The sequence below is a fragment of the Trachinotus anak genome, unplaced genomic scaffold, assembly GCF_046630095.1.
Source record: "Trachinotus anak isolate AG129_WGS33_773 ecotype Australia unplaced genomic scaffold, CSIRO_AGI_Tana_v1 ptg000014l, whole genome shotgun sequence".
In the NCBI taxonomy this organism is placed as follows: Eukaryota; Metazoa; Chordata; class Actinopteri; order Carangiformes; family Carangidae; genus Trachinotus; species Trachinotus anak.
In genome coordinates, this window is record NW_027273865.1 from 1,946,427 (window position 1) to 1,972,885 (window position 26,459).

General features: G+C 40.5%; 1 protein-coding gene across 1 annotated transcript in view; it reads left to right on the forward strand.

Annotated features, from left to right (window-relative positions):
- The first annotated feature begins 5,189 nt into the window (after positions 1-5,189).
- The window catches only part of LOC139632286 (leucine-rich repeat and fibronectin type III domain-containing protein 1-like protein), a 120,477-nt gene continuing 99,207 nt past the window's right edge, over positions 5,190-26,459 (forward strand). Inside the window, exon 1 of the mRNA XM_071497156.1 lies at positions 5,190-5,366. The gene's annotated coding sequence lies outside the window, so the exon portion shown is untranslated. The remainder of the gene's footprint in view (positions 5,367-26,459) is intronic.

Genomic DNA, 26,459 nt, shown 5'->3' on the forward strand with positions numbered 1-26,459 from the left:
AGGAGACAACAGATTCTATAAGCCATTTTGGGGCAAAAAAGATCGATTCTTGTGTAACACTTGTGAGGATTGGAAAAAAAGGTGAATTCTTTATCCGCAGGGTGAAGTGTCCTATAAACATCCACATATCCAAAGTCTTCACAAAGACCAATGATTTGTTGTGACTGTTTTGATAGGGCTAAAGCACCTGGGGGAAACCTATCCATCAAAGGATTCATAAGACAATTAAAGTCACCTCCTACAATAGTATTTTCCACCGCAAGATCAGATAATTTGGCAAAAGCCTCTGTCAAAAAATTAAGGGGATGACATTGAGTAGACAGTAGACATTTAAGATAGCAAAGTCCTCCCCATGTCCTCCCCATGTAAGGAGGCTGAAATAAGTACAAACCGTCCATATTTATCTTTAATACATTTTGACACTTTAACTGGTAAATTTTTCCTAATGAGTACTGCCACCCCTCTGCTTTTGGTGGTGAAAGATGAGAAATAGACTTGATCAAAGCCGCACTGTTGCAGCTTTAAATGTTCCTCATCATTCAGGTGTGTTTCTTGCAACATAGCAATATCGATCTTTTCTTTTTTTAAAGATGACAGTATTTTCTTCCTTTTGATGGGAGAATGGCTTCCCTTGATATTCCAAGCGCACAGCCTCAATGTATCACAGGTCACAGCATGTTTTACTGAAAAGATTTAAGTATTATAATCTCCATGTAGATTCTGCACCTAACTGTAACCCAGCTGAAAAACAAAAAACAAACAACACAGATTACAAATAACAGACGTGCCAACAGCACTGTGAGAGGAACCTTCTCCACGTGATAACCAACCGTCTCCATCCTGAGCAGGTTGGGTAGCCAGCTCTCGAAAAACTTTGTTGGGTTACTCCCCTCCGCGTCTTCTGGCAAACCAATAACCCGGACATTTTTCCTCCTGCCTCTGTTCTCGAGGTCGTCGATGTGCTCAGCCATGGTTTGTATTTGGTTTTCAAGCACCTGAACCCGTGTGTCCACCGTCTCATAGGTGTGTTCCACCGCAGCAATCCTGTTTTCTGCCTCGGTGGTTTTCTCCTTGATCTTTTTCAGCTGCTGGGCATGGGCCTGTATAGTTTGGGATAATGGTCCGAGCTTTTCATCAATCACCCTGGTTATGTTTGCCGTTATTTCCTGGATAGTTTGACGAAAAGCCGGGTCAAGGACAACCTCAGTATTAGCTTGTAGCTGTTGCTGCTCTCCCTCCACTGGCGGAGAGTCAGGCATGCTAGCGGTAGCTTCTGGCCAGCTCGTCTTGGTCGGATTTTGACTTTCTTTTGGTGGTATCTTGTCCCGGGATCTCAAAAAATACTCGTCAATACTCATATTAAAATATGCGACGTGGAAATGAATGCGAGTATTGAATTGGACGGAGTTTTGTATGAAATATCAGTGCGGTGGTGCGGAGCTCAGAAAAAGGCAACCACTCTCTACGCCGCCATCTTGAATTCCCCCGAAACCAATCTTTTTTAATAATCACATCATCTTTAAAAACACAGAAGTACAAGACCTTGACATTACAAGGAATTTCGTATCCCAAAGTTTTCTTTGTAGCTAGACATATATTTCCCCAGAATATTTAGATTTTTGGGCATGACCAGAAGATATGGGAGTGATTGGCGCGCAAGCTTCCGCACAGCCTTCAACACTGTTCATGTGACTGAGACAGTTTACTTTGAATTTCTGCTGTAATGAAGAAATAAATCAAATTTTTCCAACTGAATTCTCTTCAACTCTTTGAGCTCGTGGATCAATGCTACACACACCACACTGAACACCAATCCTTCTGTGATCTTTCTATGTTTAGTTCTTTCTACCATTTTGCTTTAATATCTCCCAAATTGTTTCCATTGTGCCCCTGTATATTTTGGAAATAATTTTCTTATTTTTCTTTCTATAGGCTTCAATCATAATATCTATCACTGCATTACTCTCTCCAGATCATGTGGGTTTTATTCTTTTGTTCTAATAATCTCCACCATGAGTTAGTGTACATAGTGTTGTAATACCTGTGTCCCACCATTGTCTAAATCCACCGCTTCCTGATCTCTCTGCTTCAGTAATTTGATGTCTCTCTCCATATTGTATTCTTTTACCATCTTGCTCCAGATATCCAGTGATTGTTCAGTAATTTCACGATTGCTTTCTTGGTGCATTTTATTTCCTTTATCTCCTAATGTTGCTTGGATTATTCATCTCATTGTGAAACATTATGAGATTTTGACACAGTGATTTGCAGTAGCTAAACACTGAAGAAGTTTCCATTAATAACATGTTGCATATCGTCTTCCTCTTTGATGTTTCATTTTTTTTCTTTTTCTCATTGGTAATAAGCTAAAATATGAATGACTTCACATCAAGTCTAAATGTTTCCCACAGGTACAGTAAGGAGCCAAAAAAAAAAAAAAAGATTCAGTGACAGAAGACGTTGTTCGCAGCAGTCAGGTTCTGATGCCAGTCCCTCAGAAAGAGAGGCTTCATTGTGGAGCCATTACTTTGCACCAGTGAACAAAGTGATATGATAATAAAAATCATAATACTGGTTGTTTGGAGGTTACAAAAGGCATTATATAACTACATGAACTCTGCTGAACAGTACAACACAAAGCTTCTGCTAGAATTCACTGCTGTTGTGTAGCAGCTGTCAAACAAATGCAGGAAAAACAATGTAGTGAGAAAATGTGTATTTAATAACACAACTTTTATCCAAGTCACTCCTGGACCATACCAAAGATCAAACTGATCAGTTTCACTTTTACACAGCAGTTTGATTGGTCTGGGTTCTAAAGGAAAATAGGAAATCTCAATGTCCAGTGATCTTAAGAGAGAGAGAGAGAGAGAGGGAGCAGCTCTGTGGAGCGTGGCTGACTTTAATCTGGGACTTCTGGACTCTCCAGCTGTTCTCAAGAGATGACAGTCTACACACACACACACTCATACACACACTCACACACACACACACACACACACACACTCAGAGCTACCAGGGTTTGTATTATGGGGGTGGAGGCTTGACTGCAGTCACAAACACACTGTAACGTCTTGACCACAAATGAAACACACACGCTGTCACACATGCACATACACACACAAACAAGAATTGAAATGTCAGAGCGTTGGGAATCAGGTTGTTGAAGCTGGTTCTGGATCAGTGTATCGCACTGAAAGATCTGTAAAGATATTCATGTAGTTCTTCCATCAGACATCCCACTGAAATATTCAGCAGGTCCTCAGGCTTAAATAACTGAATGTGAGTTTTTTTCCGGTCTGTTGTTCCTGGATTATTTTTTTTCAGGTTTAGTAAATTAAAAAAAACAGTGACAGTGCAGAAGACATTCTCTATATATTTCATATTAAACAAGACTAAGGGTTTATAGCCTTGTGAGCATCTTTGTGAGGCCACTGACCAACAAACTGAGCTCACCAACCACAGAGCCACTCCGTGTGGAGACCTCATTCTGCATAAGTATCTGAAACAAAAACCACAGCCACTGTTCCAGCAGGTCGTAACAACGGCACTTCAGGTAGAGAGGGATAACAGAAATCTGAAAATCTGTTGAATGGCACAACAAATCAGCACTGACACGTTTATTTCATTTGTTGAAGATCAAATAAAAATAAAAAAAAACACAAGATATAGTACAAGCACTGTTACCATCCAGTAACCAATCAGCATCAGAGAATGAAACCTCCACAGGCTCCCATTGTAGACTAAACCCCCAAAGCCCAGTTACAGCTGAATATACCAGAATGTCAGCGACGCAGACTCCAGACAGAGGACGGCTGGCTCACATATCTCTCCTCTCATCTTAATAAGACTAGAGCAGCAACAGCATTTTTTCCCACAAGGCCGTGCTGTCCGTGTCTGAGCCACAGTCTCATTAACCAGACATATTGGCCCCTGCAGTACAAAAGGCTTCCTCTGGTGCTGACACCCGACCATCCCAACTCACCCATTTAAACCTGTGTGTTTTATCACACACACAGCTGCTGTTGAAGTTGGTGAAGACGAGGGACGTTGTCTGGTCCACAGGCCGGACTGTGAGACGCAGTGAAGACAATCAGATTTGACGCTAGATTTCAATCCTTCACGTTTTACGTTCTCTTCTCTCCAATCAGAGGCAAATCTCACAATTTTATAATCCTCATTCATAATCTTGCAGAAGATCTTTGCACTTTATTGCAAAAAGGCATCAAGAATTTTGAATGCGTTAAAATACTGTGCCATCATACTGTTAACAAATAAATTCCATAGCTGCAACTTTTTTCCATGCAAGAACTGAGGGATGCTCAGATGAAAACCAATCAGTCTGAAAAACAGCTCTGATCATTGTCTACAGGAAGTGTTTCATGTGAACCTAAATTTTCCTGAACGTTGTTTTACCACTCACCCATGAAACAAGTGTGTTTTCACAGTGTGACTCTGACTGTGGTTTGACTGACAGCAGTGGGAGGGAGAACTGTGTGTGGTGGACTGAAGGAACCGGTCAGGTCTTGCTCTTTAGCTCCATACTGGACCAGTTTCTGTGATTTGAAAAATCCTCCCCCAGGGTCCTGTTCATCATCTGAAACTATGCATCTCCAACAGGAAATATGATCTTCATATGATGTTGTGTTTGTCTCGTGTTTCCATGTGTTTCCATATTTGCCCTAAATCATCACCTGTTACTATTATTTTTTTTCTTCATTTTATGTTTTTTTATATGTGAATTTTGAGATTATATAACATCTGCTCCACAGTGAATCCCACTGCTGGGACTGTCCCTGTGGGGAACTGAACCTCCATTCCAGCTTGCGTCACTGCTTTGTATGATTTCAACATACTGATGTAAAAAGTGTAACTAAATGTCACAAAAACTGGGAGTGATAGTGATGGCCTTATTGTAATTAAGAACCAGCTTCTTCTTATGTAATGGCATTACTATATCATTGGTTACCACTGGCTTGTCACAGATGTGTTGCAGTCTGGAGAAATGGGCAAAATGAAAATGCAGTACAATACATAAGTATATATATAGTATATAAACAACATTTATATTTGTTCTTTATTTTTCCTAATTCAGGTTTAATCTGCGGAGCTGTTGTTTGTTTGTGTGTTTATTTAGATGATACTTAAACTAAACGAGTCTTATTATTTTATTATACCGTCATTCGAACAAGTGAATTTATTGTACAACTAATATCTCTTCACTAAGTTAGTTCCAATCAGATTAAGTGATAAAGATTTCATTCTTAAAAATCTCTCCTCTTTTTCAGGCTGCTGTGGATCAAATCCATCACATCACCGCTGACTGGTTGCCCTTGATTAACACGTACTGAAACCCTCTAAATCAGGTAGGTCTGTTTGGTATCAGCTGGAGTAACTGCTGCAGAAGTGTGATGATGCAACAAAGGTCTGAACAGAAGGTTTTGTTGTGACATAAGTGATGGAAAATGTTTGAGAAGACAAATTCTGTCTGTCAGCTCAGTTAACTTTTGCTGCTAATATTCAAACTGGATGAGAGCGATTTCGCTCCCTTTATCTCACTCTGTTAATTCAGTGTCAACTTCACTGTGCTTTATTGGCATGAATGTCAGTGAATAATGCTCATTCAATAATGACAACAATAAAAGAAACTAGACCAGGTCAAAACCTGATGTCTGGACCGTGTATGGTGTGAATGTGCGAAATTGAAATCGTTAAACAGCTGACATCACTGTGTCCCATTATCATCCAGTCTAGTCTCAGCTGGTTCCACCTCTTTACCTGTTTGCTTCTCTCCTCCTCTCTGTGCTCACATACACACAGTATTTTAATACAGCTGGATTCACAATGAAGCTGTTCTCATTGACATGTTTTTCTGTTTCTGTTGTCATGACAAGAACAAGTTTGAAATGGTGACTGAAACATGGCCCATTAAGACGTCATGTTAACCAGCAGTCACTTCTAGCTGCTGCTGAAATCCTGATTTTACAACCATGATGTCATCTGAGAAAATCACCAAACACATCAGTCAAAGGCTGAGCTGTGATTTCAGTGTGTTTACTGTAATATGATCAGAGAGGAAGTGAGGAGAGACACAATATCTCTCTTATTTTGTCTCTCACAATGCGCAGCCTCAAACTGGGGAACAAACTGCTGCTAAGTTAACAAAACTGCAGACTGTGAATGCTGCCTAATGGAAACTGTGCCAAGAGCTACAGCCAATGCAGAAACTCCATCTCAGTCACATGGCATTCAGCTGACCGTTGGTGGACATATGATCACTCAGCTATCATCATCAGTCAGTCAGTCAGTCAGTCAGTCATGGACATTCCTCGTTGACCCCATTGTTGGGGTCCAGCCAAAAGGGGATATAACTCAAGTAAAATAAGATTCAATACATAGACTGAAAGGACTTGAAAATGGAAAAAAAAACATGTATTTGTGTGTGTGTGTGTGTGTGTGTGTTCCACATATGTAAAGGCTGTGTGGTGATTTGTCTCATTCAGTCATTCAGTGATGCTGCTTTGATGATGTGTCCCTCAGTCTACAAGTCATATTGTGCAGCTAAGTCTGTCCAGCTTTTGCTGTTCTTCAAATGTCATCAGCATAAAACAGAGATTTCACCCCTCCACGTGGGAGGGAGGGGCCAGGAACCCCCCCCCCCCCCTTAAACACAGAAACATACCAACAGCTGTGCATGTGTGTGTGTGTGTGTGTGTGTGTCTGCTAAATCACTGACAGAGTACACAAAGAGGGTGTGACAGGTATGTTGATCTTCTGTGTGCCAGGACTGTGTAAGTGTCGGCCACCAGCTGTCTCTGATAAGTGTGTGTGTGTGTGTGTGTGTGTGTGTGTGTGTGTGTGTGTGTGTGTAGGAGAGTAAGCTATCTCTTTCCCTTGTGGATATAGGTCTCTTTATCCCTTAAACTCCTGTTTGTTGTCTTGCTCTCGATCAGATATAGATAATGACAAATCCTTATGGTTCAAAAAAAGCATTTAGCCCAGTTTCCACCCAGAAGCCCTGCACTCTGTACTTCAGCTGTTAGGTTCCATACTCTGTTGTGTGGAACCACTCCTATACTAGTAACACAATCTATATCTTATAGATATATATCTTATCATTGACATTTAAATGCACAGTATGTAACTTCAGCAACTAGGGGTCTCTCAGTCAAAACAAAAACAAAAGACATTGTGAAGTAGCGTGGCATAATGGGAGTTGTCGTGATTGTCGTGAGCTTTTCCTGGTGCAGATTCCTTCAGTGTTGTTAAGGAAGTTTTTACCGGTCTCCTCCTCACCAAAACAAACGGACCAGAGGATTAGAAACAGGTAGAAACACTGAATAAACCAAATCAGAGTGTCACCATGTTTAAATCACAGATTTCTCTACATTTGAAAATTGCTAGACACATTGGGGATAATGGAAGTACTCAACTCAAAAAATGTAGGTGTAGTTATTTTTAAACATATGGAAAGGTTACGGATTATACCTTCAAGCCACTATACAGTTAGTATAGGAGGTAATTAGAGATGTGGTGCAGTTCTAATCCAAGTCGGTTTGAGCAGGGTACACATGGTAACAACATGAAGAAGCTCCACATGTATTCTACAGAAATTGTAAAAAAAATCTCCAACATATTAAACCTTTGTGATTTTACCCAATGGCGAATGAATTCAGATTAATTTAGAACTTAGATGTGAAGTGCAGACAAAGAAATCTCACCTGAGTCCAGCTGCTTTGAAATTTGCTGTGTGTTACAGCTCAGTGTCTTCTGTAGTACAGCTGTAATGGCCTCACAGCTGATTTGATTCACTTGGGTCCAAATCCAAGCCTGTGTGCAATATATGAATATGGGTTCAGGAGTATCCTCATGCCTTCCTGTCCATTGCTTTGTCTCTGTCCTCCGTGCATCTGCTATATGCCTGTGTACTGGTATATTTAACTCTCCCAGTGAGCGTGGACACATCTGTTTCAAGCAGAGGACAAACATTTCTGCTGCCTCTTAAAGCAGAGTCAACAGTAGTGTGACTATCTGCAGCAGCAGCAGAAGGTGTAAAGCAGATCAGGGCATCAGCTCAGCTGCTCAGAAATAACTAGGCTTTTGTAGGCGATGAAAACTAACCATGGCTGGACTTCAGGGTTAGCAAACAAGGAGATGAAAACATATGAAATGTGTTCCTGACACTAGAAGTAGCCCACAGAGGAAAGAACAAGAAGTCAGTGCGAGTTATTCAGGGGAGACAGAGCCAGCCAAGCCTCCCCAGCTAGCAGTGCCAAGGAGAATAATGACATGCAGATGGACCTTAATGGGGAACAGGCAGACAAAGTGGACCTGAGCCTCATACAGCAGTCAGCCACTGAAGGTGAATTCAAGTCATAAGATTAAGAGCATTCTGACTAACATCATGCACCATAAACGAAAAAGATTTACAAAGTTGTCTTGAAACATTTTATCAGAATTTATATTCCCAACTTCACTTTGAGTAAAATTGGAGAATCTCTCCAAGACAGTTCACCTTCCTAAATGAACTAGCGAGCAGAGTAATCAGATGGAATCAGCTGAAATCTCACAGACTAAAATTAGCACAGCTATAGCTCATCTCAAATCGAACAAGGCCCCAGGCCCAGACAGATTCCCTTCGGAATATTACGAAGTAATGAAGGACTCACTGATCCCTGTACTGCAGTCCACCTTTAACTGGGTCCTAGGAGAGCAACCTGGAGGGAAGCAGTAATTTCACTGATTCTAAAAGAGCGAAAGGAAAAAATTGAAACATGGCAACTTCAGACCAGTTTGTGTGTGAAACCAGGATTACTCAATCTTTACACATATTTTATAAACAGAGTGACTCTTAACCACAATATCAGATGGACCTTACATGTAATAAGCCATATAACAAACCAAATCAAATGGTCATTTTTATACAGAGTTTTGGAAACTTTTGGTTTTCATTAGGAATGCCCCGATTGATCGGCTGCCTATCATGACTGGCCAGTTTTCATTAAAGCTAGTTTGGTAGTTTGACCACAGGGGTAGAGTCCAGTCTGGAATAGGGGAGGGGGTGGGAATCTATCAAATAATTTACTTCTATCTGTACGGTATCAGTATGAGATGACTTTGCATGAAGGAAAGCAGGAAAGGTCGGGCTTTGCTGGTAGTTGTGCAATTTAAAATGCGCCAGTCTTGTTTGAAGTGTGCATTAGCATAATAATCAGGTTGTTGGATGAAGGGAGAACAAACATTTCCTTATTTGCGGACAACATATTAGTATATGTGTCCAACCCAGAACATTGACTTACACAGTTGTTTTCCTTTCTAGAACAATATGGTTCCTTCTCTCTTCATGGGCAGAACGATTTAAAAACACAAATCCTCTGTTTTAATTAACCCACTTGAAAAACAAAGCTTCAGTTTTGATTGGAATCAGAATTTGGATTTGACAAAATTGCACTCCATCAACTTCCTCCCCCTGAACCAAAAGATCAGGGAAGACGTGAGGAGATGGGTCCTGATACCACGTCTTAATGCTGGGTCTCAAATTGAATTGGTCAAAATGAAAGCTGCAGTATCTCTTTCATTCACTTCCACTAGCTCTACCTGACCAACAACATTAGGCAAGAGTGAAGGCCTAGAGTGAGATATCAAAGTCTACAGCTGGGAAAAAACTAAGGAGGGGCTGCACTCCCATGTTTAAAAGATCACTATATTGCAGCTCAATTAAGAGCTTGAACTTACTGGTGTAATCCTGGTTATTTAGCTAGGTGGAAGGAGATGAGGTGGCTATAACAGAGGAGCATCCAATTCAAGCTGTAATTGGGGAAAAGGATTTGTTAAATAACTTCACTGATTCGGGAAATCCATGGATTTCTTTGCCACTGAAAATATGGAGCAAGATAATATCCCAAAATAATTTGAAAGAGGCTATCAAAGTTTTTGAGGTGGTGTGCATTTGATCAAGGTTTTGTACCTTAAAAGATTTGATGTCATTTTTAATGGGTGGATGGCTCAAGGCTTAACAGCATACTGCACCTTTTTACATCAGGGGTCTAGAGTTTTCAAAATCTGAAGATGTAGCATGGCTTGAAAAAAGATGATGATGATGATGATGATGATGATGAAAGATTGTGATTTTTTTAGACGATTTTTTACAGATTTAGCACTACAATGAGCACATAGTGAAGGTACATAAGCAAAGTATTTGGATAGTATTCTACTAAAAGTCTTCATAGAGGCTTATGTTTTCAGAAATTCTTCAGAAATTCATTGTATGTAAAAGATGAAAAATGGGAAAGGGAACCAAAGTGTAATGGAAGAGAAATGGGAGACTTTATGTGAGCCACAATGGAGAACTTCAAGCTCAGCTTTATGTATGGAGGAAATGAAAAACCTCATTAGGTACTTCATCACTCCAGCACAAAGGAGTCATTTTACCAAATCTTCCAACTGCTGGAGGCAGCGTGGTTTCTCTGAGGCAAATCATTATCATATATTCTGCTCTTGTCCGTTACCAATTCTTTGTGGTGGAAAGGTGGAAGTTTTGCAAAAAGTACTTGAGGTGGACCTTCCATTAGAACTGACCCCTGCCACCAGAAAACGTTACCACTTATGCGCTTGCGGCAGAAAACCATTAAAATCAGAAATACCTACAGTGGACTGTTGAATTGGATTATCTATGAAATCTTTCAGGTGGGAAGAAATACTTTTTATATTAGACTGCAACAGGACAAGCGTATGAACTGTGTATGAACACCTGTATGACCATCATTTGTTTAATGTGAATCTATTTGTCCTTTTCACGTAAGGATTTGAGTATCATGACGGTGCATCCCTACATTTAGGCACCAGTTATCTGGTTTGATTTTTCTGTTTTGTATTTCATTTTCTATTTGCACCTATTTTGCTTTTGGAGACATTAACATTTAGAAAATAATTCTTTCTGTTTTAATGATATCACCTCAATCAGAATGCTACAGGCAGCAGTGAGCCTTGTGAAATGGCCACAGACGTGAGGAGAGACAGTATACACTGATAAAAACCAGAAAGATTAAAGTGAGTGACTGTGTAACAGTAAGCGCTGTGTTGTTATTTTCAGGGAAAACACTCATGATTAACACAGATTTAATGAACAGATCTTTGACTTTCTAGCTATCCATCCATCCATCCATCTGTCATTCTTTTTATTCTATCGTTCTATCTATTGTTCTATTTGTTGTTCTAAGAGGTTCTAGTGAGGATTTGATTTCTCCATCTCACATCATGTGTAATGTATCACAGGCTTCATTTTTAATGTTATGATTGCTTTTCTCTTGGTAAACAATTTGGATGCAGACTGAATCTGCTCCCCAGAGAGGAGCCGCACATTCAGACAATATCCACAAATGATAATTTGACTTTGCAAATTGCTCAATTCACAGAACAAAATCACTGCCCTCATTGCTGAGTGAACGGGTTTTCAGCTGCATTAAAGTAGTCTCCCTTTGTAAGGGGAATCTTTACACACTCGGCCATTGTTGGGGATTCCTGTGAAGCTCCAAAATTAAAAGAACACTGTTCTATCATTGTTCTGAATGTCATGTCAAACTTGATGGAATACTTATAGAAGAAAAGCGTTTTCAAATATTGGCTGAGAGAAATGGCATGTTAGTTTCTGTTTTGAGAATGTTTCAGCTTCTGTCATTGCAGGAAGTAATGTGAAAAGTTTAGTTGTTTATTTGCCTTTAGTGTAATGCTGCAGGTTCATAATCCTCCTCACACATCAGTCAGTTGAATATTTTTATAGTTTGGTCATTAGCATGGCTTTTCCCTACCCATGTGAAATGGTTTCAGACACAATTTAGAAACATAATTCTCACAACTCTTAATGTGGTTCCATGAACACTAAATCACCTGTGCAAAAGCCACTAAAACAATCAAAACCTTCCTCACATGCACTGAAACATGCAAAGTCAGTCAGTCACTTCAACATTGTCACCAGTGCTTTAGGACTTACAAATGCTTGGATATTTTAATAAAACCCTGAACTTTTTTCTAACAGTAGACTTTAAAAAAAAGTGTACTGCAAAACATGTAATGTAGAGATGTTGTGTGCAATTACAGTACTGCAGTGTCACTTACACATGCACTTGTGATACAAGATTGAGAACATTTCTCTTTGTTTCTACTGATCCTGTTCTGACAGCACGTGATTGCATTTGTTGTCAACTGAAGGGCAAGTTTCTGTACTGCCTACCACTGCCAGCGTGTGGCCTCGCTCTGTCATACATAGTTGAAGAAAAGGTTCAATGTGCTTTGATTGAAAACACTGATTCAATGCAGGACAGTTTCGAGGTGAGGGAGGGGTCTGTCATTCTGTCTGATGAACATACTAATCGTTGTCATGAGTCGTCAGAGTCAGAGGAGAAATGAATCAGCACAATCAGAAATGCTAATGTATGTGGGGAAATGATGGACTGCTCTGAGAACTGCATTCAGAGATGTGAGGATGATGTTGAATGAACTGCATCAAAGCAATTAAGAAAAGCTGTAATTACCTAACCTTTGACAGCATCTTTAAATAGCACCTAAAACATCCAGAAATCAAGGACTACTTGCAACCAGAACAGTTTTGCCTGGAATAAAGATCTCACTGAAAAGTAGTAATCAACTCGGCTGTGCAGAGCATCAACTCATCGCTTTAGTTGCTTCAGTCTCTTCAACCATCAGTCAAGCTCTGATGAAGCCACTGTCCACTACCTGCTCAGCAGCAAACAGCAGGAGGGCTCGGTCAGAGAGCAGTTGGTGAACATGGCGGATCATTTAGCAGCTCAAGAACCAGAGCCAGAGTTTTTTCTTTTGGGATTTGGTGGAGGCAAAGAAAAAAGAAAAAAAAAACACAGAGCAAAAAAAGAGTGATTATTGGACTTCCATTCATCAGATGGACACAAACACATCTCCACTGGAATGATAGCACTGTTCTGTGGCTGCTGGATGTGAAGTGAGCAGTTGTTTTCTACCAACTTGATAAGCAGATAGTTTTGGGAATTATGTGTCCCTTAGCGGCTACACAACAATTACAAGTAGCTTTAATCAACTTAAGTTCTCACATAGGGAATGAAAGGAGTAAAAAAGAGATTTGTTATTAGTTAATGATCATAGAAAAAAGACTCCAACCACTCCAACCATAAAGACCCACAAAAAAGTGGACTGGAAAGTAGCAGTAGTAATTTGAAACACCTGTGATTTCGAGATCAGGTAGTATTTAATTCCTCTTGACCTCCTTAAATCAGCCCTGTTACACAGAAACAGTAAAAACTTTGAGACTCTGAAATACCAAAAATAGCTCTTTTACTACTTTGTGCGTGCTCACACAAGTTGGAAAAGTTTCAATATCTCTACATAAGAAAGTCTGTTCTTCACTTTAAAAGCTTGTTGATGAGTCACGATTTTCACGTTTTGCCGTTTCATCTTCAGAGGCTTAGACCAACAACAGGGTTGTTCCAGGAATAACTCTTTGAACCATATCTCTGTGTGTGATACATATGTTTTGTAGTCTGTATTCCCCATTCTCATTATTTTGAATCTATTCAGATCTATTCTTTCCAGCATCATGTTGCCACATTAGAGAAGCCTCCTCACTGCGGAGCTTTAGAGGGTTTCGGCTGCAGATAGAAGTCCCTGCGTTGAACGATAGCAATGAGCAGGCGTGCTGAACAAAAGCCTCTCAGTCTGTGACAGACTTTAGCTCGCTGCTAATGGAAACCAGCGCTCGGAGACCTAAAGCGTGTAAGGGATGATCAGCTCCACTTGTTTCGAACTGAAACCACAGGGGACAAATAAACGAATGAATAGAGGAGATGTAAAGAGAGAGAGAGAGAGAGAGAAGCTGTATAAAAATGAAGGAGGATTTAATAAACGCGATGGAGACAATAAATTTGTAAAGACTGTTATTAGTGCAGGTATTCTCAGGGTTTTGATTTCACAGCTCTTGGAAGAACAATAGAAGAGTGAGACTTTTTATTATCAAGATGTGTTTCCTTCGTATTCTCCCTCTCCATATCTCCACAGCACCTCACTCCTCTGTTAAACAATTGTCTACAGAGATATGGAGGAGCAGTGATTATTTTCACTCTATATTTCTCACTGCTTCCAACCAGATGGCAGGGAAATGAATGTGTAGAACAAACCAGATCGGACTGAAGACAAATGCATAGTCAGAGACATCACTGGACACCAGATTAAAATCCCCTGATATAAACTCAGGAGCTAAATCATGGAGTAAAAAATCCTTTTCCTCAGTAGTGTTTACATTTCCTCAGCAACAAATTGAAAAGCTTTGTTACAGACACAGTTATTGTTTGACAGCACAAAAACACAAGCGTGATAATGTCCTCCATAAATTAAGGCTGTCAGAAAGGGAAATATCTGCTCAGCCCTGTCTCCAAGAAACAATGTTAATATTCAGGTTTATGTCTGATGGGAAATTGTGTCACAGGAAGAAATGCAATTTTCTTGTACTACACAGAAGTGATGGGGAGGCATTCAGGATGGATGGTGGCACAGAAAGAGCAGGACTGACGCAGGAATCCTGGGTTCAGCTAGGTTAGGGAACAGAAACACTTTGGTGGAGGTTAGGGTTATGACACATCCATCTCTGTCACTTGCTCTGCTGTGTCTCATTCCTTTCTAAAGGGAATCATTGGTCATATGAAATGGCCCACAGATTTCTCCCCCTTTGCCTTTTAGGAAGAGATTTTGACACCATTGGAGCCGTGCTTTGGAATAACTGAGTAGACGGTATTGTTTAAAAGTCAATAGGTCTTCGGGCTCGCTTGGATATTAACCATACGAGTATATAAATCATTTTCAAATTGTTATTTTCAGAGACTGTCCTCCTGTCATATACAGGCCACAAGTCGTCTGTCAGCAGGTTATTATGACCCATAGTTAGGTTTTGTTGCTAGGCGACATCTAGTGGTTGTAGTAATGATGACAGGAGCAAAGGGAAAAGTGCGGTGACGTAGTTTATAGAGCGACGTCCACGTCAGGAGGAGGTTGGGGTGGATGGATGAATATGACCCAGGAGAGCGGTGTTCGATTCCCATGTGACAGGAGCAGTTTATGTTGTTTCTATTATCCATGACTGTTTGTTGTTATTGTTGTAACCATGACAACAAAGATTGTCTAATGTTGAGGACGTACTTATCACTAAATCACCATCTTTTCCTAAACCTAACCAAGACATGACTGCTATTATAGTAACCATGGTGACAATGGTTGTTACAGTCCACATTTCTATTATTGTAACCATGACAACCAAGGTCCAGTACACCTGTAGGGGCTCTGTTTCAGGAGACACTCCTATGGGTCGTACCAGAGGGTTGCTAGTTGCTCAGGTTGGAGGACTGGTTGTATTTTCAGTAGTAACAGTTTGAGTAAGGACATACTGTGACACTTTGGTTTCTCATGAAACATAGACAGAAGAATGAAGTGTTGAATCAGTCTGATCATCTGTCTCCCATACGGTTTGATCATTGTTTGCATACAGTGATTATCAGATCCAGCAGTTACATGTCATCCATTCACACTGAACTCTAAATGCTGACAAGCTTATTGTCATAAAAAATACATTTCACTTCCAAATATCTAAAACTGTGTGAAGACGTTCACTGTGGATTGATAAAGGTTTGCCACTGAGGTCTTCATCCTGTTTTCTTAGTGTTATTCAGTGTAGATATAGAGCAGGTTCCTAAGGTTAAAGTTGCTTTTCAATGTGCACGATTCCATAGCAAATTCTAAATGTAAGTAGACTGTACTCACTTTTAGTAAGTGAATCAGAAAAAAAAGCTGTGACACTACTGCCTGAGTTCCCCTCAGTGTCTTGCTCAAGGACACTTCATCAGAGCAGCTGCTGCTGTCACTGAGATTTTACCTGAGAGCTTCCGGCTGAGTGACGCTCCCTGCTGCCCAAAACATCACAATAGAACAACAGCCTTGTACTCAAAACAAGAACACAGCTTCCTTGGAGAGACTGTTTTCTTCTCATGTCCCATCAGTTTATTGTTTCTCTTGTTTTTCAGCCTTTTTCTGCTGATTCATTTCCCCCTACCTTGTGTACGTTATGTAAGTGAGCAGTGACAGAATCAGGTGTCTCTCCAGAGAGAAATGTCTCGCCGGTCTGTCTGAGCTGATGGTTTAGTTACACGCTTACACACATTGCATCTTTCCTGAATGGACAGCTCTGGTTTTAACAAGTATGTGTTGGTCGGCAAATGATCACCTCCTCCTTTGCAGCAGCTCCCTTCATTTTGATGTTAGCGTGTCCGATGCTTTGTCCCATGTCCATTCTGCAAAAATGAATTCTGAGCATGTTTTTATTTTATTATGTCACTTTCCAGTGTGAGCATTCCAAATATGTCAGTCTGCATACCTGATACCACAATGCAATGCAAAAAGGAAATGGCGGAGTGACTCACAGGAAATATTAAAATGTGGCTGTCGGTGAGACACCTCCAAGAACATACAGAGACTCTCACTGAAAGGAGTGTTCATGAATACTGACTGACAAATATCACCCTTTCGTATCATGGGGGAAATAGTCCATCTTGCTTTTTCACATCAGCAATTGATACATTTTTCTTACTTTTCACCGAGGTTTTTCCACTTGGCAAAAACTGCAGTTCCTCTAATGACCACTAGAGTCTGGCTCCAACAGTGAGTCAGTCCCCATAGACTGACACAAAGTGACATGCACCGAAGTCTCAGCTCCACACGCGCCCCACCTCTTTACCCGTTTTTGGATTAGAGATTAGAGTTCAGCAGAATGCCAAGATGATGACAGCGGAGCAGCCCACTCTATGGGCTTTTCACAAAATATCCAAACATGTGAGGCTCACATGTAACAAAGTGACCCCTGCCCTCAGTTCCCCTGTTTCCAGTGATGAATACTGATTTCTCAAGAGCCTGTCAACAGTTTGTGTGCAGAGTCATGTCTTTGCCATTTGCCAGTCATGTTAAACTGTCACATGTGAGTATAATGTTTGAATGTCCTATCATGACTGTACGTGATGAGCTGTCATGTTTGTGTGTCAGCTGTGCAGCTCAGCCTGCAGAGGCTCCACTGCTGTGCAGAAAACTAAATCCGTCTTTAGTGGGTAGGGATGGGTTAGGAAATTGGCCTCTTTCTGTCTTTGCTGCTGTCTTTATTCTCTCTCTCCCTCTCTTTCAAGTGGAACTGTGCAACTTTTCTTAATTGACACTAAAGTAAAGGCCGACGTTGCCAATGGTACCAAGAATGCTCTCTGTCTCTCCCTTCCTCCATGAAAGCCCCTTTATACCCTCCCTGAGTAGCATGATGTGTTTGATGATAAGCTGGAGGTGAAGGGAACAGGAGGAGGTCTACGTGTGTGTGCATATTTTTGCTGCATTTCTGTGTGTACTTGTTTACATGTAAGTCAATGTGTGTCTGTTGGTGATGTTGTGAGTGTGTAAAGTGTGTTAATCCATCAGTGGAGGGTCATCCCCTCAGGGTGGCCTCATTGTAATTTAATGGAGAACTTTTCCTTTCAGTCAGCACAAACTTGAGGGGATTGGTGGGGGAGCTTGGTGTGTGTGTGTGTGTTGGGGGTGGTTTGCTTGAGGCCAATAACAACACCTGGACTGATGTATCCGGCTGAATTCACTACACTTACACAGCTGACAGCTCACTGCACACACTCTATTTTTGTCTCGGCTTCTCTTCTCTTCATCTCTTCTATTTTCTCCTTCTCCACCTCCTCTGTTCTTACCTCTCTTCTCCATTCTGTCCTTGTCTCTCGTTGTCCAAGTTTTTACACTTCTCTTTTGTCGTTTTCCTTGTCTTCTTCTTCTTCTACCTCACTTCTCTATACTTCTTTTTCTGTCTCTTCTGTTCTTCTAATCTTTGCAGTCCTCTCTTTTTAAGATATCCCTTCTCTTTTCTCCTTCTTCTCTTCTCCTTCCTCCATTTCTCTTCTCCTCTTCCTCTTCCTACTCATCTCCTCTTCTTTACTTCTCATTTACACTTGTTTTGTCTTTTCTTCTCCTCTTCTTTGCACTTCTATTCTACATATTATTCATTTACCTGCCACACTTCTCTCTTTTCTTTTTCCTTACATTTCTTTTCTTTTTTCCTCCTCTTCTCTCTCTTCCTCCCTTTCTGTTCCCCTTTCCTCTTTTCTCTTCTCCTTCTCCGGTCTTGCCCTGTCACAGGATCATACCACTCACACAGTGCTATGTTTCAGGTCTTTTTATTTCTCTATAAACATCCATTTTTATTTTTATTTGATTAAAGACGGTAATAATGTTAGTAAATATTACAACGTCCAGTCAAATTTACATCTGAAATTCCTCAGTTTGTATTTCTCATGAACACAAATATATGAACAGTACATCACTGTGTTTGCGTTTGCATCACTCAATATGATTGTGGTTGTGCACAGAACATGATGACCAAACACAAAGTATTCTGGGAAAGAGTCTTTGTTTGCACCTTTATGATCTGTTCTCATACAGTGAGTCATTCCAGTTATCAGCTGCAGAGTTAGGACCTTGCTAATCAACCAGGGCTTTTATTTTGAAGTAATGGCTGGGATAGGCTTAACATGCCTTGATGTCAGAATATTTGCTGCTTGTTTAAGTTTAGGTTTAAGATTAAAGAGAAAAATGTTTAGAGTACTTTTTAAAGCATGAAAACTGCTGTTTTGACATCCTAAGGATTTCTCAGATTTTTTCACATTAAGAGGCCTTGACAACAACTAAAGTTAGTGTTATATAATGTTAAGAATATTTCTAGTGCTAAGGGTGTTTATGTATTTTATGTAAAGCTAGAATAATCCAGACCTCTTGATATTGAAAAATATGTTTATTTTAAGATATTGTACAATAAAACTAAGGATATTAAAGGTGCTCATAGAAGAACCTGATCCCAAATCCCAAACATGAGCGTATTCCTCCTATGCTGGTTAATCAGAGTTTTAATGGTGAACCTTTTGAAGTTGTTCTGTCTCCTCCATCATCATCCACAAAGATAAAACACCTGTAAAATGATTTGTTTTTTAATGGATCTGTTTTTGCAAACACCTCACACACACACACACACACACACACACACACACACCAGCAGACAGCCACACACCTGGTAAACCAACACATTGTCAGTGTAGGTCTGTGTACATAAGGATGATTAAATGTGTGTGTGCCTCTTTGTGTGTATTTGTGTGTTTGTATGTTTGTGTGTGTCTGTCGGCATCACTGTTTTCGTGAGGTCTGGGGGATGCAGTCAAGCTGCACCAGTGGGAACAAAACAAGGTGTGTCACCTGGTGCTGTGTGACACCTGTCAGGCACTGTCCAATGTCCAACCGCACAGCCAGACTGACCTTTCCTCAACAAGGATGTGTGTGTGTGTGTGTGTGTGTGTGTGTGTCCTGCTGTGTGGAGTGTGTGTGTGTTCTGTCCCTTGAACGTATGTTCAGCACCCTGCATACCTACACAACACAGGTAGACAGATGGACAGGCAGGTAGGCAGACAATGGAAATTTCCATGACAGATAACGGCGCTGTGTCCTAAAGATTCCACTTGCAAACAGCTAAACTGCAACAACAAATTTGTTTTGTACGAAACGTAATTGTGATCAGAACATAATGAGGATTTTTTGTTCATTTACATATTTGGGAAGTAACAAATACACTGAGACTGAGTGAATCAGTAAAATATACAGAACAATGTTTGTTGTCCTAAATATCAGCTCTCACAGCACAGGCTCCACCTGTCGTGACTCCAGCTTTATGACACTGCGTCATGGCTCTGCTCAGACTCTCACAGGTCCTGGTTCAGGTACGTTAAAAGATCTCGGTCACAGTTCAGACACCACCTGTTTATTTACATGTAACCTAAACCATCATCCTTCACAAACCGGAACCACAGGGTGGTCTCTGGTGTGACAGACACGAACCACCCCAACCACCTCCTCCTTGTGACTCCGCTGCTGTTCATAAATGTATTTATTTATTCATAAAAAAAAAAAAAAAACGAACATAATCCAGTTTTTTACAAAACATACAGTGTGTGTTGCAGTTGACTTGTATAGAAATGTAATTTCTTGGACGCATGGCTGCAGGTAGATACACAGACAGGTAGATTAACAAATCCTGTGTTTTTATGTTTTCTTCTGTTGACCACATCATTAACTGCTCCTGGCCACAGAATATGGTAATCAGCTCATTATCTTCCCACTAGTTACAAACTGCAGCTGCATTTCCTTTTGAAGAACTAAGAGACAGATACAGCTCCTAAACTCTTTATGTCTGTCTGTCTCATGCATTAAACATCAAGCTACACACCACTGATTGGTGTGTAATTTCCCTTACACGCATGCATGTCAATTAAAGAAAACAGGCTCAGTAGCACTGTGTCTCTTATTCACTCATTTACCTTGCAGGTCACATGAAAAGCTATTTTCATGTTCACTTTAGGTTTTTTCCTTCAGTCTTCTGAGACCTCCAGGGAAACACATGCTCATGCCCCCCCCCCCCCCCCCCCCCGTCATGTCGTCATAAAACACTGAGGTAGGCCACTTAAGACTACACGCTCTGGAATTCCATACCCACTAGAACAGCTGTAAGCTGTCATTTTGACCACTAGACTCCAAACTATGATCTCTCATTACAAATATCCTGTTGAAATATTAATGTATTTATTTTGTTAGGATACCTTTAAAAAAAAAAAAACCCGAAATAAAGCCAAAATGTACATTTTAACATGTTTCCTCATCAATACTCATATATTTGCATATAGTGGCCTAAACAGCAGTTAACGGCACATATTCAAACTAGTATTTTTGATAGAGACAAAAGAATAAGAACATAATGATTAAAAGTATCTTATTTGATAATAAAACATTGTTGAGATATTTGTTAGTGCAGTTTAGTTTAAGTTATTTTTTTGGGCATTTTTTTGTCTATAGCTGTAATAAGAGAGAGGGACAGGAAAGCTGGGGGGGGAGGGAGAGGGGGAGACATGCATCAAAGCACCTGGGGCCACTGCAGAAAAGGACTGAGCCTTCATGGTATGTGCTCTACCTGGGGACCTACTCCGTGACCCAGTTTTCATTTTCATATCTATCTGAAAATGATTTTTAAATGAAAACATGGGCAATTTTTTTGTATTTTTTCATTTACCAAAGTTATTACACATGTAAGTTTCAAAGTGGTCAAAGTAACTGCAACAGCCGTTCTAGTGTTAACAGCTTAGTGGCCCCGGAAAAGTATTAAACTGTATTAACTGCTACTGGAGCCCTGACACAAAAACACCCACTTGAGACCAGTTAGCAAGCTCCCAGTGCCTGTGTCTCCTGCCTGCGTCCTCCACCTCGTGATCTTCATGGTCTGTTGTAATGAACAGTTTGGTTGAACAAAGAGAGACTGACTACAACATAAGGTGACACTTTCTGTTGTTTATCAGGAAGGAATGTGCTGCCTGAACTGCACATGCAATGCTTCATTTAACAGTATATTAGGTACACCTGGACAATCTAATGCACTCCTGTCTGAAGCTCATGGTCTTCAGTTTGAAGAAATCTCATGTGAACATAAAAGAAAAATATCAATTTTCAGAAACCACTGTAAGATGTGTCCTTGGTGCTAAATATCTGACATATAACAGTAGAGCTCTCTCGTGAAATAGTCACCTGGTGCAATCGAACCTGAAAGACCTTAAAGTGATAGTCCAGGTTACTTGACATGGGGTTGCGTGAGGAGCTTATCTATAGCCAGTGTTTTACCTGCTATGGATTCAGACCAGCTCCAGTTTAGAGAAGCAGCAGGAGCTGAGTGATGAGCTGCTGTGGACAGGGACAGCTGCAAAAACACGTTTTAACCACTGAAAGGACGCCCACAGAAAAAGGCTAATATCAGTGGAAGTGTCACATCTCTCGGCTCCTGTTGCTTCTCTAAACTGGGAGCATGCCACTCTGCAGGTAATACACTGACTATAGCTAAGTTCTGCACACAACACAATGTCAAATTATTTATCACTTTAATGTACAAGCAAGCTCACTTATTATTATTATTATTTTTTTGATGATCTAATACTGGAGGTTAGTGGTGTTTTATATCATATATATCATTCTAAATATATCATTCTAGTTCAGAGGTGCAGCAGCTTGTTGACAAAGGACAGAAAAAAGTGCCTGTCATTGCCTACAGGTGGCACAAATGCTAAACTTCCAAAACTTGCAGCAACTCCTCCTTTCTCTGCCAACTGCTTATGTGCTAGTCTGTCTCTGGCACCGAGCCCATTGGTTCCTGCTGAGGACGTAAATCTTCAAAAAGGTGGTAAATAGAAGTCAAAAATCTTCCTCGTTGGTCTGCCTCACCTCTTCATGAATGAAGTGCATTAGGGTTGTGAATGATAAACCGATGTGACCGGATATTCGGTTCAACAAGTGAGAGATACGGCTGCATCGGTAGCAGCCTCCTCAATCGTTACGAATTATCAATGAATTCCTAGATGAATCGGTTATAGAGTCATGGATCGGGTATCGCGAGACTTTGAATCGGTTGGCGGCATTACACACGCGCCAGGTCTCTAAAACAACGCGAGAGCTGAGGCTGCCCGCGAAACGCCGTAGCTGCCTAGCTGGTATTAGCATGAGTGATAAACAAGGGACGACCATGGATGTATTATAAGACCTGGACACAGCGCCGCCGCTCAGCCTCGCAGCCAATATTTCCCAGGGGCCACTCGTGGTATTGCAGCGAAAAATCCCCTGCGGCCCAAAAAGCATTTTCCCATTGATGGCAATAGTAAAAGAGAGGCCTGTAAAACTGTTAACAGGACTCCTCCAGCTGTGCACACAGCCAAATATCAATCTTTCTAATGTATATTTTTAAGGCATGGGGTTTTCATCTGTGTAAAAGTTTTTCAAAGCCCAGAAAAGTCTTTTTTCTCTGAGTGACGTCACTACTGTGTACGTGCACTCTATCCGCGGTCACACTGTGTCTCAGGAACGAGCATGGTTGCTAGGTTACTGCTAGTGACGTCAGGACGAGAACAAGTTAGTGTGAAAAGTGAATAAACGACACAAAGGCGAGTTTTCTTCTACACAAACCAAGATACATTCATTTTGTGTGTTTTTTTTTTTTTTTTTTGCCGAATTTATTCGTTACTTCTTACACTTTTTTCAGGAATGTAATTGTTTTTAATCGATACATTCGCCGCATAACTGGATTTTTCATAGCTTCCTCTGTAACAGTTTCTTCAGGTCTTTTAATTTAAGTCATTGAGCTTCTTTGGGATCGTTTCTGTGATGTGTGAGCAGCAGTGTCTCATCCTGACTGCAGGTCACCAGCCTGTCATCCGCTCACAACAACCGCCTTATTATTTTATAGATTATTTAATGACCTTCACTGTGTCAGCGGGTTCAACTATAACTGACTCCGGCCTGTAACCCGGTTATCGTTCTTACACTGTATGAAATCGATTAGTATCGAATCGGTCTGTAATAAAAGGATATCGTTTTTGAATCGAATCGTAACCTGTGTATCTAGATGCATATCGAATCGTTTATCACAGAGAGATGTGCAACCCTAAAGTGCATTTAGTGAGGGCTATTAGAGCGTTTATTTGACTTCACCTGCTCATGCAAATTTAAGGCAGGGAGATGAACATCTGATGTTTTGAAATCAAACCTCACCATCACCTATTTGTTGTTACCTGCAGCTAACACGTACAAACCACTCACTTATGCCAGAGAAATAATTGCTGTGAAACCTTGAAAACACAAAGATTTTAAAAGGAAAAAAGAAAATCACAGAGGCCTGTAAACTTTTCTATTTCAGCACGATCCGAGCATTAATTGGTCTTTGCGTGTGTCCACACCTCTATGATTGTATTCAGCGTGTGTCCACACCTTTGACAAAGAGCCTGTAATGCGTCTGTGTTCATATTGCAGAGGCCGGCAGTAATAAAGGGACCCAGTGTGCCCATACCTTTGATGAATAACCTCGTCCATACCTTAATGACCCGTGAGTGCCCATCTTTGATTAAGTGCCTCATATTTGTATATTTGTGTTGGTTAAAAGGCCCAGTGTGTCCATACCTTTTAATAAGCTGTCCAATGTATGTCTGCTCCTTTGTTAAATGATGTACTGTCTGCACCATCTTTGGTTTGCGGTGTAAGTGAATATATCCGCACCTTAATGAAAGGACCCATTGTGTGTTGAGACTGAGTTCGCCCTCGTTTGATCCGTAAAGTCATAACGATTAACATCTGTATGCATCTGACTCTGTCTCCAGGCATTTCTATTGATTCCTTCAGTGTCTGGTCCGGTTCATCGGCCTGTTATTGATTCATTCATTCACAAATGTTTTATTTTTTGTATTTTTCTATTCTTTTTGATGTCAACTTTTATTCTGTCACCTGTGTGAGGTTTACACACTCACACTGCTGCTAAGTTTGATGGTCAGTCCTGCAGTGACAAGCTCTGTGGAGATGCTACAGTACATAGTTTGATTGCAATGTTTCATACAATACTTTTTTAAAAATATTTGTCCAGTAACAGGAGGACAGTGAGGTCACCACATCCTGTGCTGGCCTCTCACCCTGCCTGCTAGCCAGCCTGATTCCCTACACACTTTTAAAGCCCTCAGTCTAATTGGACTTGCAGGGGAACAATGGCTGTAAACAAAGCTAACAATAAAATGAAAAGGTCCTGTGTTTGTATCAAAGCACTCTGTAATTATCGGAGCACAATCACACCCACACACATGCAGATACCTACACTAAATGGAGCTCATTATTTTCAACACTCTCCTCAAAAAACCAAACTCTTTGATTGGTATTGTGACGTTTGTTTTATTTTGCTGTTGTTGTTTTCATTGTATAGTTTGTCTTTCAATTTGCAGTATCGGCTTCTTGTTTCTGGTGTTTGTGTTTTCTTGGTTAGTGATTCTGAGCAAATCACAATCGCAGATTATCGCAAACATGATTTTGTGTGGATCAGATCAGCCACTGTTCTGGAAGCTAAGAGAAATCCAATACAGATTTATTTATTTTAATCAGATGAAAAACAGGTTGTATATTTTTTACACTTATTAAAAATTGTTTGCATTTTTAATACTGCAATGATACAAGACCTGCATCTAACGCCCTGGTGTCTGTAATGCTCTGTCCTCCAGTGCAGCTGATTTTAACTTGTACTAGAATCCATGGAACATGATTGACCTGAACATGTGTGGGTGTTTTATGTGTTGTGGCTCACAGGCTACGTTCACTGTTTTGTACATTATCACGATGTGTGGATTTGGCATCAGATAGATCTGTTGTTCTCGGCTGTGACCAGTCCGCACTGTGTCGGCTGTTGGTTGCCATGCGTTAAAGCTGAGTATCCTCCCTCTGCATCAGCATGCAGTGCAGGCTAAACTGTCCTCCCCACCCTCACACTCTGACCTTCTCCTTCATGCACACAAACAAGATTCCAGAACAGAGTTGGCGGGGGGACACCCTCCCGTGGTGCTTATCCCACACAATGACAGATTTGTACAGGTGAGGAGTTATGTAGAAACAGGCCAACATTTCCTGATCAGCCAAACAGGTTATTTGTTCAAACCTTCTGATACGACCCATAGGAAATAGTGCACCCATGGCAGCGGGTGGATCGGACTCTGGTTGTCATGGTTACAGTAATAAACATGTTGAGTGTACTGACAGCAGTGTACTGGACCTTCGTCTACATGGTTACAACAGTCAGTTTAACAGTCATTAGATTAGATTAGATAAGTTTAGATTAGATTCAACTTTATTGTCAATGCCCATAGCACGGGTACTTAAGCATCAAAATGCAGTTTGGTATCTAACCAGTAGTGCAGAAAGCAGTAAGTGAAGATATATACAGACATATATGCATATATATAAGAATAATATGCATATAATACAGAAACAGCATATAATAGAATGAATAGATCGAGCTATCAATATATATACTGTATATGTACAAATACATACATACATACATAGAATAAAATATAAATAATAGTAGATAATATATGCATAAGAAGAATGGATCTGTGCAATATGATTAGTATATATACAGTGATAGACTTGGTGGGTTAGATATAATTTGGGTATGTACAGTAGTAGGAGGTGGAAGAGTGTCAAAAGTTGGTTTGGTACTTGGTTACTTTTGGTTGGGGTTAAAATAACTTCTTCCTTTAGATTAGGTGTTCTTTGTTATCATGGTAACAATATAATAGATATAATAGATAACAGAAACAACATAAGCTGCTGCTTCCACATCAAACACGGTTCTCCTGTGTCATATTCACCCATCCACCCCAACCTCCTCCTGATGTGGACTTTGTCGCTCTATAAACTACGTCACCGCACTTTTCCCTTTGCTCCTGTCATCATTACTACAATCACTAGATGTCGCCTAGCAACAAAACCTGACTATGGGTCATAATAAC